Genomic DNA, 15,572 nt, shown 5'->3' with positions numbered 1-15,572 from the left:
TTTTCACTTTGTTCTTTGAGTTTCGTTCGTAGAATTCCCTGGTAGCCTTTCGGCGATTAGAGATCTAGGATTAGTTAGTAATGTCCAAAGAGACCCTTCGGCGTCTCGAATAACATTAACTACTGAATGAGAACGAATTTAAAGAAGACTAAGGGCTCTCTTTTTTAACGAAATCGTTTTTCTGAAATTAAGTGGCATCTTGCAAATGCCATTTCACTGCAACAAATGCATTACACGATTACAATGTGGTGAACAATACATAACGAATGTAAAAACTGAGTATTACAGTTTTATACATATTTATATATCAACAATAAAAAATGTTAAATCAACAAAACTAAAATATACAGTTATTTTCAATTTTATTATACAATAAATTAAAAATGTATTTTTTTTTTGTAACGGAATAATTATTTCTTTCAATTGGAAAGGAAAGATTAATATCTAAATGTTAATCAAAGAAATTAATCAATGTGTGATAAAACTTTCCTGAATATCGGAAATTGGAAATTACTATTACGATTTTCTTGCGGGATAAAGTTATATATTCTCGCTAATGTAAAGACATCATTTTATAAACTAATAATTCAAAAAGTGCAAATAAGTAATTTATGCTCAAAGTTACAAGCGTAATTCATTTAGAGCAAAACATTTCTTTATTTGACTCACAATCAATGAGTTTCATACGTACTTTTCAGAACGTAATGAGTTTCTTTTCGCGTCTTCGGAACGGTTACGTTAATAGCGTACACAGAGAACAAACGAGAATAGCTTTAGTCTTGAAATTTTCTCGAAAGCTTTGGCCTCGTTCCATGAGATACTCCGCAACGTGACGCCGTTCCTGTTTCCGTCACGGAAATCCGCAGCTTTTTGAACGTCGAGGCAAGTCTCTAAGTCATTACGTAACTAATTTTAACCATCCTCGACACTGCATTTTGTTAACAATTGTATACATTGGTCGTCTATTGTATTATTGGTAAATTATTAATCATTAATTTAACTTGGATATTAATTACGTTTGCAAGTAAACAAGGATATTTAATCTGGAAATAATATACAGTAATGAAAAGGAAAATATGATATAATATCTACATTTATCTAAAATTGTAATAATCCCAGGTAAAACACAAAATCATAATAAAATCACAACATCACTTAAAATCATTTAAAAATTATTAATCACACCAAAAGTACATCGCAAAATCATCATTAAAAGTGTATCGAACACATCATTATGATTTTTTCTAAAATGATTTTTGTTCGATATCATCTTGATCTTATTATAATTTTGTATTATACCTGGGATAAATGTAATATATTATAATTTTTTCCTGTTAATATGTTTATGATTCGGCTTTCAAAGAATTTTTTTTAATCTCATTAAGAATATAAACGCATATTACAACCCTGGTTGAAATATATATAGTTTTCCTAAATCCAGTTACTATCTAACATGTTCTCGTTAGTAACAATATTGCGTAAGAAATGGATAAGAACTTGATAGAGTTTTATTCAATGACTGCAGCAGTTCTTCTGATAAAAATATGCAATTTGCTTAAATACTTGCACAGTTGTTGTCTAATATTAATAGATTATTATTAGCTAAAATATTACGTGGTCCATTTTATTGTCCTGTTTTTGTTCAATAAGTGGGTTCAGACTTAGTGCATCTTTTGTGCGTAGTAATTGCAGGCAAAGTATTCTTGATTGGGATCTTGAGTACTTTTACTTACTAGAAAGAGTTAATATAACTGTGCAGTGACTGTTAAAAAAATACATGAAATTTCTATCAGGAGAATTCATTTTCGATAATACCACGGAACATTCTTTCGCACTTTGATCGAGAATGGAAAAGGCCAAAAGCTATAAACGGCTCAACCGATCTCGTCGATGAAAGGACAAAGCTGTCTCGAAGACAATCCTTCGGGAACGAACACGTGTGTATTACAGGAACGTTTAATACTTAGCGAAAGGAAGCAGGTCAGTTACCGAGCAAAAATATAAGATATCATAAAAGGTACTTCATGAAGTTTCGTGTTTGAATTTAAGAAGCTTATCATATATAGAAGAAAGTGAATTTAAATAAAAATATAAAAATATATTATATTAGAAATTTTTAATAAAATGATCATGTCCATTTGTGGAAAGTATCAGAAATATGTTACGTGACTTATTACTTAATTTCTTTCAGTATTGGAAAAAGTAGGTATATATGGAAGCACAAGAGAAAGAGGAGTGATATATTTAAACAGTATAAAAAAGTTACTTTATGCTCTAAATAAAATTCTTCTATGTAACATTTGCGACATGTAGATTAACATAGATAAGCTTTGTTTATAAGATTTTATTCATAAGATTAACATGAATGCACTTATTGTCGACCGGATGTTTTACGTATTGTAAATATATATAATATTCTATAAATAATATAGAGAAATGTTTTCAAAAGAGAGAGAGAAAACGTTTTTAACTTTGTTACATTTATAATTGTTATTAAAAATGCATAGCAGAAGTCACTTTGCGTTGTCATTCACCGCGATGCTTGCATGGATTGGGAAATCTGAACGAAGAATAGGGATGCTGGTTTCATTTTTGAAAGAGCAGCTTTATTCGCCATTGAATGAAGGTAATCCTTCGGCATAGGTCAAGGTAAAAAAAAGTTGGTAGCCCGAGAAAGGCGAATTAGGAGAAATTAAAAAACCTTGAGCCGGATTACGAATCTCTAACGAGAAGATTGGCGCTCATCATCCGCTCTGTTAGTCTCGTTCCGGCTGATTTGTCGAGACGATTTATATCCCAATCTTTTTCTTGGTTGCGCCATTTTCTACCCCCTCCCCCCCTCTCTCCCACCCCTCTTACGCTGTAGAGATCTTTGTCCGTATTCCGTTATCGCGTTCTCCCATTATTAAGGGCAATTCGACCAACGCTCACCGAAATCCGCGCTCATAATTTGCGGTTGGGCCCATTTGCAACTCCAACGAGGCAAGAGAGCCTCGGGCTTCTTTCTGCGCGACAATTAAGGCATAGTTACCGCGCGCGGAGTAAGAACTAACGCCCTTTGAAAACAGTTTAAAAGTTGCTACCTTGAGCTTTCGTAACTCGAATTAACGTTTCGTTCGTCCTCGCATCGCTCGCCGCCCATCTCGCACGATGCCCATACCGTGATCTCATTGTGCGCTTCCGCGCGCTCGCGGAATCGAGTTTGCCGATATTTGAGTATGTTTGCGCGCAAACTTTCCCGGAATATCAATTTTTGCTCATTTCTGAGGAAGTGAAAAGAATGGAAGCTCTGCCATTAAATTATGCAAATATGCGCGGATTGCAGCCTCGTCGGGCTGCCTTTTGGTTTGTACTAGAAGGGTCAAGGAAAATATAGATCGTAAGTGCTCCAATTGCAAATATTTGCTTTCGCGAAGATATCGGGATGATTCTGGCTCGATTGGCGACGAGAAATGCAAATAATCTAATTTATTTTTACGACCATCAATACCAATATCGCATTTCTCATCGAACTTTCTCGCTCTAATACATATGGCGATAAAATAAAGTAAAAGATTTCAGAAAATGCAAAGTTTATACATCTGTCCTGTACACTGATTTATATTCTGCAGAAATAGTGCTATTTGTATAAAATCTGAATTCGCAAGTAGAAACGAAACATACGAGACATATCGGAATAGAACGCGGCTAAGTCACCCAATAACAATGTCACGGAAATAAGGCAGTTTATGCGCATAGGAGCTGCCATAACCTTCCGATGATATTCGTGTTTACGATCTTGCTGCTCAGAACGTTGCCGGTTTTTCATATTGAAATTGCAACATTGCCAAAAATCATGCAACCAAGGTAAACTTATATCTAATCTTAACAATGTAGTTTTCTAGTGGTTCACTATGATACTTTAAAAAGTAAACCGTGAAGCCGTATACTTGTATCTTGACTCTGTCCAATCTTGACTACGTCCAATCTTGCTCTGTCCAATTTTGCTTCTGTCCAACCTTGATATAACTGGAAAATACCTTCTATTAGTGTGTAACTCGAAATGTCATTCTCACTTCAAAACTTTTGCCTCGAATGTAGTGGTACTATGTGGTAGAGGGTTAAGAGTACAGTAATTTTCATCACGCTACGTTAGATTCTCATTCGTGAGGCGAAAAGAATCGACAAATTTCAGCTCTTCTGTTTCCGTCTTCCTCGACATTGTAAAACTAGCGGCGCGCGACTCGTTCGCGGAGAACGGGGATGAGGGAAAAATATGCAAAGCAATTTCCATCCATCAAGCGTACCTATCGCCGATCTTCTGGCGAGCGAGCACGCCCTCGCATTCCCTCGACGTGTTCTCGGATTCTGCCCTAAATAAATCTCCTTTATCTCCGAGAAAGAGTATGAAGCCGCACTTGTTTTCTGCGGCACTCCGCAAAAACACGCGTCTGTATTTTCACGTTTGAATTACTTAATGCAAAACTTTACCCGATATTGATTTAAAAAGATTCAGGTAAGCTGTGTAAACGAATCACTAACCAATTAAATTATCAATAAGAACAGCAGTGCCGCGAAATTAGAGTTATAAACTCTCGATCTCTAAAACTTATAAATTGAATTTTGAAGATTGAAATCAAGACTGATTCAATTTTCACTCTTTAGAGTGAGATTCCTCTCAAAGAATTTAGAAAGAACGTATATTATAAAATGTTCATAAAAAAATGCATAATACAATTCAACATGTGGATGTTTCATGTGTAAATAATAAATAAAAAATATACGCGGATGTACAAAAGTGAGGAAAAATATGTATCTTTATTTATTCGAGTGTATTTCTAGTTTTAAATTCCACGATTCTGAAAAATTATTACATAGGAGTCTGCTTTCGGAATTGAAACAAATGTTTCATAGCTGTTTATTGCAACATAGGTCTTCTTGTTTGATGTTAGTAAGCAAGTCGTAATGTTATGTGAATTCAGGTTTGTTTGGATTTCAAGGATGACGTATTCACGTAACGACGCTAAATTAGTGCGAATGCGAGTGCGTCCGTACAAATGCAAGCGTCGAAAATGGATATTACCAATCCAGGAGCTTATTTAGGATGCATAACGAACTGGCGCGATCAGAACACGATTACATTATCGCGCTACTGTGATTAAAATCATTCATTTGTTTGGCGACCCTCGTAAAATTATTTGTCCGTAATTTTCCTGGAATACCGTTGTCCTCTCTGGAAACTTGGACATTAATTAAAATTTATTTTTAATCATAAATGATACAAGAGTGTATGATGTCGCCTGGATAATGCATTTTCTATTTTTGTTATAATTAATTTATGTGTTATATATATATGCGTGCGTCGTGCGTGCGTGTGTGTGTGTATAAAGTACAGGAACAATTGTACGTTATTTATGTGGTGAGAAAAGGGTGAAACTCAGTGTGCAAATGCGTACAATAGAAACGTGGTTCCCGATTGTCTTTCTCGAGGAGGACGGAGATATATCAGTCTAACAAAACCACTTAAAGTTTTCTCATTTTAACGGAATTAACGCATCGCGACAAAGTAGTCGCTTAGCGTTAACTATTTTGTCTGTTATTCCGCTTATAAAACTTTCTCTATTTTAATTTTATTTAATCAATTACCTCGAGAACTAAAATGATGTTTAACATATATTTTTTTTAATGACATTTATAATTTTAAAACGTTTTCCGCTTGTAAAACTTTCTTTGGTTATAGTTTTTTCCATCAATCGCCTGAAGAACTAAAATAATGTTGTTATGTATTTTTTAAAAATATAATTTTTTTTTATTTTAAAACGTTTTTCACTAATAAAACTTTCTATGGTTTTAACTTTTTTTTTATCAATCACCCCAAGAACTTAATAATGTGTTTTTACATTAAAAAAAAATATTATGTCACATTTCATTTTCAAACGATTGACTTTAAAATTACTGTAAGAAGTAATTGTACTTTAATAGGATTACATTCGTCAATACGTTTCTTTTTTATGTCAAATTTTTCACGAGTACCGGACTTCATAAAATTTGTTAAGAATTCATGTCGCGGTGCGTGATAACAAATTCTCCAGTATGTCGCAATAGTTTGACGAGTGGAATAAATTTCATTGGAACGACGGTCACCCTCGCGTATCTGGAATTGACGAATATTCATAAATTCATACGTTTGCAATGCATGCGCGGCGTGCATCTCATGTGTGCAACGACATTGACGAAGATGAATATAGATGCTCTTACGGCCGGAATGGATGGCGAGGACATGCCAGTCGATTAAAAATTCCGCTGTAACGTTCAATGCAAATTCAAATGTAACTCGAATTAGACTACTTACAGATCGACTAGAACAGCTAATAATTTTAATTCCTCTAGTAAGTTGCGCATATTGGACATTTTAAATTTATATTTCTCTATAATAATATTTATTCGTTATGAATAAAATTAAATAAATTTACGTACATTAGGAGAAAATATATTTATTATATTGTTATTATAGTAGAGATAATTAAGATGAAAATATCATTTTCAATATTCGCTGAATGCATTTGTTTCGAGATAATTTATGTAATTAAATAACTGTTTTTGATAGCGCTTATTATTTGGAACGTACAGTCATAAACTTAACAAACTAACAATATTAGTTCAAATGGAAACAAAATGATGATAATATTAGCTTACTAATAATTAATTACATAGCTGGTTGAATTTCTGAAATTATCAATTGAAATAATTTATACTTTATATTTTATCTCCAATTCTCTTTTTATTTTTAAAAATGTTCGATGTGATGACAAGCAAGAGGATTCGTTATTGACCAATTTCTCTAGACTCGAATGTGCTTCTACTAGCTCGGTTTGAAATAGTTTCATTCTAGAGAGGTAAGTGGGGTTAACGGGCGAGAAAACGCAGGTGAAAGAGAAGGTAAAGGAGAGGGCGGCTCGCGAGCTAAACAAAATGGTGAAACGAGCCGAGACACTCTTGGGAGCTTGCGTAATTAGTAAGAATACTCCTGCACCCGTTGCTACAGTTTGAAACGGAATTCTCATTTCACGATTCTAATTTCCTCTTTATTCTGCTTGAACTCGGGATCGGTTTACGTGTCGGAAAAATTGAGGAGAAAGAATTCAGAAAAGACGACGGAATTACCTGATGTTTTTGTCGTTTAGCATTCGTTAGAAAAGTCAGAAACAGCTTTAAGAGCCTGCTTAATTTTCCTTTGCAATTATGCCTACAATAAGATCTTCTTTCATAGGTTCAGCCGATGAGTCCGAAACAACACAGAGCAATTTACTCAATACGTCCAAAGCAAACAGAAAAAAAAAAAATAATAGGATAATGTTCTGCTAAAGAGCAAGCGGAAAAACTCTTTGGTGTTATTTATAGAATCAATACTAATGATGGTGTCAAAGAACGAAAAGTGAAATATAATTAGGCGAACTCGTTCGCGTGTGACACTCGTCGTGTCTTGTGCATACAGTCTTTTTATAATCCGAACTTACTTTCTTCGTAACTTGCCCTTCACCTCGTTCCTTTCTCCATGACGACGAATTTAAAAGTCTCTTCGGTGCGAAAGGCAGTCCCGTGTTTGCTAGAGGGATTTTCTGTGAGTCCGAGCACTGAGCAGAAGAGGATGAATTGGACGAGGGATGGAAAGAAGATGAGGGTGAATGCCTATAAACTAGCAGACCACGTAGACTTTCTCACTACTTCTCGTTTTCGTGATCTTTAACCTTCGAAGGTAACTGAGCTATTCCGCCACGGTGCTATGTAAATGTCACACGCTATCAAACTAATATAACGTAAATTCGAAAAGGGAAGAGGAGTGACGTGAGATATACTTCATATTTCCGGACGTGCCGTTTTCTTAAGACTTTATTTATTACGCAGTAATAAACTTTGAGGCATGGAGGATTAAATTTACATAGATTGAATATCGATAAACATTGCATATTGAAATAGCGGGAGTTCTTTGACAATTTGTAACCACATTTGCTTCTAGGAGATTTCATTAATTTATTAAATAATTATTACTGCTGCGAAATTAAAAATAATTATTTGCAAGTTTAACAAACTTAAAATATAAAATATTTTTTAATACGATTCATTTTTAGACGTGTTTTTTATAATCTCATTACGAGAAATGTAAGTAATGAAGGACGTCATATCGCAAATTAATTAAAAAATTTAATTGAAAATATTAATATATTTTCAATTAAATTTTTTAATCAATTTCAATTTTAAGCGAGTTTAAAAGCAAAGAATTTATTGTTTTTCTCTTGTTAATTTTTTTTTTAAGAATTGGAAAGAAGTAACAAAACAACTTTCGCAATTACAAATGTGAATATGTAAATCCAATAAGAGAATCGTCATGTATACAAAGTAAATTGTACGCCGTTAAGATGTTTTTTCCCATCACATCAAAGCATTTATTTGCAAAACGAGTTATATAAGTAACTATTTTTTATATTATTTTGCAGCAGATTGTTATTTGTTTCGAAACGCGCATCAGTCAAGAGTCTCTTTGTAAGAGATCTCTTTTCCAATACTCGCCTATTTCTTTTCTTTAATACTATCCAGAAGAGCGATAATTAAGAAAATACTTTCTCATTGGTACGTAACTCCTTATCTCGAGAAATTGTTCTACGGATTCAAAGAGCTTGCTTCATTCCCTATTTCTACGGAACTCTTTAATTCTTTCTTGTAATACCACGTTACTTATCTATTTCCTATATTTTATTGCAGATATATTGAATTTCTTTCACAATGCTTTTTATTTCTTTTACACGGACTAAGAAATTATGTAAAGAAATATATCTGTTGTAAAAAAATATATCTATTGTTGTAAAATGTTCGAATCTGATATGCGCATATTTAATAATATATACATAGGTATACATAACGTTCTTTTATGCAGGGTCTTCATTATTTTTGTTTATCTATTAGATAAACTATTTTTTAAATAATTTTTTTAATATCTTTAAAAAAAGGGCGTTATTTTTTACTTTTATTCTAAGGTAATATAACTTTTTTTAGGGCGAAAATGTGAAAAGTGAAAATTTTTATCATTGTATTTAATGGAGCAATTTTTCACTTTTCACGTTTTCGCCCTAGGGAAAATGTTACATGATCGGTATCCTGGTGCTGAAATGGCTTGGCATGGCGTCCTATGTACCGAAAGATTTTAGTAGCGTTAGAAAACAAACAACTATATCCAATCCAATCACTATCCGACAACTATCCAATCCTGATTTCAGATTTTGAGATACGATTTCTCTAAATTAATGCACACATTTCAGAAAAAATTAAATCCAACAAAAGCGAACACATGCAATTGATATTATAGAAATAGAGAATTGATTTTTAAAATTTAATTTGATACCCCCTCCTTATTAATGCGCTTTCGTACTCTGCACAATTTACAAACTAATCATACGAATAGATGCACTGCTTGCGGCGACTCTGTTCTTATGATTAATTTTAGCGATTTCGTGGAAAAAAAGAAGAGAAAAGAGAGAAAGAATTTATTTGAACTAATATAGTTTTAAATATATTTTATCTAAATTAAATTAATTTGAAATATATTTGTTCTTAATCATCGTGTTCTTGAGCTTTCCAAATTATTAGTATAACTGAATGCGTTTTCTTTCAGATTTTCACTATTTTGTAACAGTATAACATTTCATTATAGGATTGTTATTAAAATCGTGATTTTTTCGTAGATTTTCAGAGGTAACAGGTTAATCAAGATAAATTTATTCTGAGAAAACAAGAGGCATTATTTATTTCTGTCAGGCACGAAGGCGTGAGAATTAAAATAACGTTGCGAATTTTATTCGTATTGTACTGTCGGAAAGCCGCAAATCAAACAACTACACTTCAGTTTGTTGAAGAGTGAAACTCCTTTCATTTCCATGTCACCTCAACTGCAAGACGGAGACATTTCGAAAGCGGAGTTTAAAGTTTGCTCCTCAGCTTTCTCCCTTGATTTTGTGGAGGCGCGCACCGAGTTTGTTATAAAAATCGAATTAGTTGTTAAGCTACTGTTTACACATCTCCGAAAGTTGGTCTTCCATAATTGATGAGTTCTTCAAAGACAAATTTTCATCTTCTTTGCTTGATTGTATTCTAATTACCAAATACGTTTTCATATATACACACACTTCGCAAAAATTAAAATCAATCATTAGAAGTATCTTGCGTTTCTCAAACTAACTTCTCTGTACATTTTCTCGATGAATCGGTTAGTTTCGCGTGTAACGTGCTTCGACGACAGTTTGTAACAAGTCATAGAGGATCGTAGCAGGCTTTCTTTGGCCCATCCATTCTTTCTGTTGGCCAGTTTCCAACAAAATTCATTTTTACCGCATCGTAGACGTGAGTACGTGTCGAGTTAGCGCATTGGTGATGTCTGAGGACGGTCGCAAACTCATAACTGAGCTAAGTTTGTGGTGTTGAAGTCTCGCCACGGCGTGACTCGATTTCTCTCACGTCCTCGAAAATTGTTCTTCGGAAAATTTGTACCCTTTGGCCATCGGTGAACGCTGACTGAGCAAACGAGACACGAGAATAACGTGTAATGTTAAATGACAGAGGACAACAAATAAATCAAAGAAGTCTTAACGAGCAAAACAAACTCATAATCTCACTTCTTTAGAAATAACGACTAAATGAATAGTGTATGAAAAAGAAATCATAAATATTTTCCTATACTTATTAAATAATAAGTCATCTCTTTTTTTTACTTTTGCTCTCACATCACGTTGATGAGTTTATCTCTCAATCGTTGATTTTATTAGACATGCTAAAACATAATTAAACACATTATAAAGTAATTAAGCTAAATTAAATAAATGTCAAACAAATTTGATCAGAACCATTTTTTTAACGACACGTCATATTGAACTGACATGTAATGTTATATATGTAGAATTTGCGTGCGATTATATATTATAAAAATGTGAATCAATGGTTTTTTTTTTGAGCTTCTGCTGTGTTACCCCGTTGGGATAAATTACACTAAATTAGTCATATTATTGAATTATAATGGAAATGTATTTTATTTTTGCATTCATTTGCTCATCGTTTGCTCAAGATTGCTCTGTCGGAATTTTCGTTTGCTCACCCTTGGTTCAAAAGTTATACGAAATTTACATTTTGGGGGTCAACTTCACGCTAGCCCCCCAATATTAAAAAATCGAATATTTCATATTTGCATTCGTTTGCTCATCGTTTGCTCACGATTGCTCCGTTGGAATTTTCGTTTGCTTATCCTTTTAAAGGTTTACATTTACTTATTTGAATCTTAGGAAATATTAAAAAGGGAACAATAAGAATAATTAAATATTTTTGAAAAATATAAAGTATTTTCATTTTTATAAATTTCTGTAAGGCCAAAATATTAGATGATGAAAATATTAGATGATTCAAGTTCATTTTTTATTTTCATATTTCTGTTATTTTCATCTCCATTTTCTCGTAATTATCGATCTTCTACATTGGTCAAATTCTAGACTGTGGCTTAAGTCAAGTTGGGGTTTCCGGACAAATTGTTTGCCACAACTCTAGAGTATCCCAATGCCTTGTATTCCATGGTAAGGGTGATGAGATGGCGGTTCTGCTTACGTGTAAGTTGAATTTCGGATATTAATTCAACTTTGCATAATATAACATTCTGTTCCTGACTATTTTGGATACTCGAAATAATTGCAAACATATAATAAAATATATACTTATTAAAAAGTAGTACACATGTTAATTGCATTTTGTAATTATCAATATTTTGAAAATTAATACAAATTTGTACTTTTTGTCTAATAACAACTATCAGCGTTAAAGAGCTAACAGTTTAATATAATATCAAGTTACTTATAAATTAAACATATATAACCGGATATACTGTTATTATTAACTGTAGTACTACATTATGCATAACATTGTTAATTTATTATTTGGTATTCGAACTCGCTACAAATGGTTTTATGTTTTACCATTTCTGTGCTTTTGTAGATACGGACGCGTTCATTTATTCTTCTTTTTTGAACAAACACTTATTTCGTATTCGTTGCACGTGAGGCGCGTCACATTCTCTTCTCTAAAAGAAACTTGGTTTGGAAGATCTTCCGTTTACAACTTTCCAACTGCCGCGTGAAGCAACAACAAAGGGGAAAAAGATATTCTTTCCGACCATATGGAAGTCAACCTTTTATTCTTCTCGTCTCGTTGTTCGCCAGTTTAGAATGTATCGAATATCGCAGCAAATATCAAGGATTCACATACATTAAAATTGAAAATTCAAATGGAAATATTTATGTATTCACATTTCCAATTTTCATTTAGCGAATGAATGCAGAATATCAGAAAAATTAAAGGAAACAAATTTGCAAATATCAAACATTTTTGTTATATATATCACTGTAATTTTTACAAATTAAATAAAAAGTTTGTGAGTTTTAATTGATATAGTGTCGATCGTAAACGTAATATGTGTAGAGTTTAATGTTACAAATTAATTCAACGAAAATAATACATACTCTGTATGATATATAAATACTCAGAATGCGAAAATTGAAAGTAAATGACTTTTTGTCGCTCTTTTATTTTCGTCGTTCGTTTCGTCGTTCGCTCGCTTAGAATATATCGAATCTCATACCAAACATCAAAGATTTATGTACATTAAAATTGAAAATTCGAATGAAAATATTTATATATTAATGATATAATTTCCAATTTTTATTTAGCGAGTGAATGCAAAATATCAGAAAAATTAAAAAAGCAAACTTGCAAATATTACAAATGTTTGCCATATACATTACAACAACTTATACAAATTAAATGTACAGTTTATGGATTTTAATATATAGTGTCTAAAATAATATGTGTAAAAATAATATCTAATGTTTAATGTAATAATTTTAAATTAATTTCAAATAAAAAATAATTATGTGTATAAATATTCAGAAAATTGGAATTAAATCATTTTTTGTTAAACTTATACATTGTTTATTTCACATAAATAAACAATAAGAGAAAGAACGCATTTTAATCAAAACAGAAAACACGATAAAAAAATAAAATTAGAATATTAAAATTACCTTCGTTTTTATGATCAATGTATACCGGAAAAAGTATCGTAGTCGCGTATCGGCGGATGAAAAGTGAATTGAAAGCGGAAATTTATCATATACGCGACGCACACGCAGAAACTTTGTGCATATCCGCGACTTTTTGTGCGTGACGTTCTGTGAGATCGCGTGACAAAATTGGACGGCGATGAATTCCCCGGTGATACGTCTTCTGATATTCTGGCATGGTTGCTTCTACACGAACGGAGTGCGGAACAAGCTGAGCAATTGGCATGCCACTCGTACCTCTCTGATATCGGCGAAGACGTCGGCGAAACATCTTCTGGGATCTGGGATTTGCGAGAGAGTAAGTAAATGCCACTGGCAAGCGATTTGAATCACACGTTGCACTTCGCTGGTTAATTTAGCAAACAACATGTACACAAGTTCTTTGTGTATTTTTTTACATATTTAGATAAATGACATTGTTTCTATAATCTGAAATATTCAAAATAAAATTGAATGAAAATAAATTATTATTTTTATTAAAGATTTGCATTTTTTCTCTTTAATTATTTTTAGATAAAATGTAATATTTTAATGTTTATTTTAAGAGAAAATTTTTACTATTTTTTACTATATATATATATATAACTGCATAAAATATTATCGTTAGAAGCTCCATTTTTATGATTATTACTGCTGTATTAAATATAATAATATTAATATTTATTGTTCTGTACATCAAAAAGGTTATATAACTGTCCCCATAAAACGACTATAATATTAACTACATATTTCTTTTGGTACATAGAGTTACAAACAATTATTATTACTACAATATTATAACAATAATATATAAAAATGAATCAATCAAATAAAAAAAGGGTTCAGTCGAGGCTACATCTTGGTGCTTAATAATATTTTTATATATAAATTCATATATATATTTCAGTTATGTAAATTGCGCGTTGCTTCCTGTCGAACTTGAAATGCAATCATAAACTGAAACCGAAATAAAATTGGAGCTTCTTATCATAATTATTTTACTAGGTAGTTATAGTCACAAATACCAAAAATTTTTCTCTCGGTGTATAATTTTCATAATAATTATTTTTATTTATTTTATAAATTATTTGTCTCTATTTTACCAGATTTTTATAACAATATATTTTCAATTAAACATATTTTTTACCGTATGTATACTTTATAATTTGAAAATTTTGAATTAAGATCATCCTATAATATCTCTTTAAATTTATAACTCGAGGAAACGTTAAACGAAACAGTCATTCGAAAATATTTGCCATTTCTCTGTCGGTTGCTTCGTTGAAATAAACAAACAAAAACACGAGTAGTTAAATTATACGAGTCTGTACAAAGCGACGTTACATCGGCTTGATAAAATATCGAATATTACTTTTTCGCAACATTGACCTTAAGCAGATTTACAATATTACGTTTCGATGAATATTATCTCGTGAACCATAAGTTATAGTGAACATCAAGCGCTTATTGATGTATCATTATATTAATCGGGTATTTCATGACAAACGTTGCTGATTAAATCGCCTGCGCGGAATTGAACACGGAAGACATCCAGCGTTTCAACTGTCCAGGCTGTTAATTGCACGCGATATCAGTCCGGTTTGTCTGTAAATTATCTTTCGGACGGACATTAAAAGCGGCCTTGGTGTGGACGGCAGTGCGAAAGCGGATCGTGATTGTGCACAGAGACGTCAAATGTATCTTCTCGCCGTAATCCATCAATCCGCTAACCGAAGACAATAGATAGATACGCCTGGCACATTAGCTCGTTTGCCTGGCACTCCCCTCTCTTCCCGTGTATTAAAAGCGTCAGAGTTAGGGGAATTCCGAACTGATTTCATCTCCATCCGGTTGCTGATGACGCGCGGCAATAATTATGCACATACACGGAAAGAATAATTTTGCTAAAGAATCTAAAAACTTGTCTAAATACAGATTTAAAAATAATTTTATTGGATGGTACAAACAAAAATATTTTATTAGTTTACTTATTAGTCATAAAAAGGGCCTTATATATGTATCAAAGTATTGTAAACTAATAATTCTAAACTAATAATTTGATTAGCTTTATGGATTTTTTTGCATAATTATAGAATAAAAAAAATTTGTTTAATTGAAGTCAATGGAGAATCCAAAAATGACCTTATTAACTTTTCTCCTTCAGCTATAGAAGCTTGCTGCAACTACTGCTTGCAATGTTGCTAAAACATTGTTAGAATGATTTGAGCTGTATGGGCAATTTTGTTGAACCATCAAAATAGTTTCGTATAAAATCTTAAGCATGCTGAGCAATGTTGCAAAAAATTGTGACATTGTAGCAACCAATTTGAGCGTGCTATATAATTATTTTAATGGTCTAACAAAATTATTTTCAGATGTATATCTCTACACTGAAAGAAAAGATTAGTTGCTGCAGCAAATTAGATGATAAAATATGGCATAGCATAGTCAATTTTTGGTTGCGTT

General features: G+C 32.4%; 1 protein-coding gene across 1 annotated transcript in view; it reads left to right on the top strand.

Annotated features, from left to right (window-relative positions):
• Positions 1–15,572, top strand: part of LOC108761792 (limbic system-associated membrane protein) — a 291,620-nt gene that overhangs the window by 124,883 nt on the left and 151,165 nt on the right. The window lies entirely within an intron of this gene.

This window comes from Trachymyrmex cornetzi, unplaced genomic scaffold (assembly GCF_001594075.2).
Source record: "Trachymyrmex cornetzi isolate Tcor2-1 unplaced genomic scaffold, Tcor1.1 scaffold262, whole genome shotgun sequence".
Lineage (NCBI taxonomy): Eukaryota > Metazoa > Arthropoda > Insecta > Hymenoptera > Formicidae > Trachymyrmex > Trachymyrmex cornetzi.
Note: the sequence above shows the minus strand (reverse complement) of the source record. Positions and strands in the feature narration are given on the sequence as shown.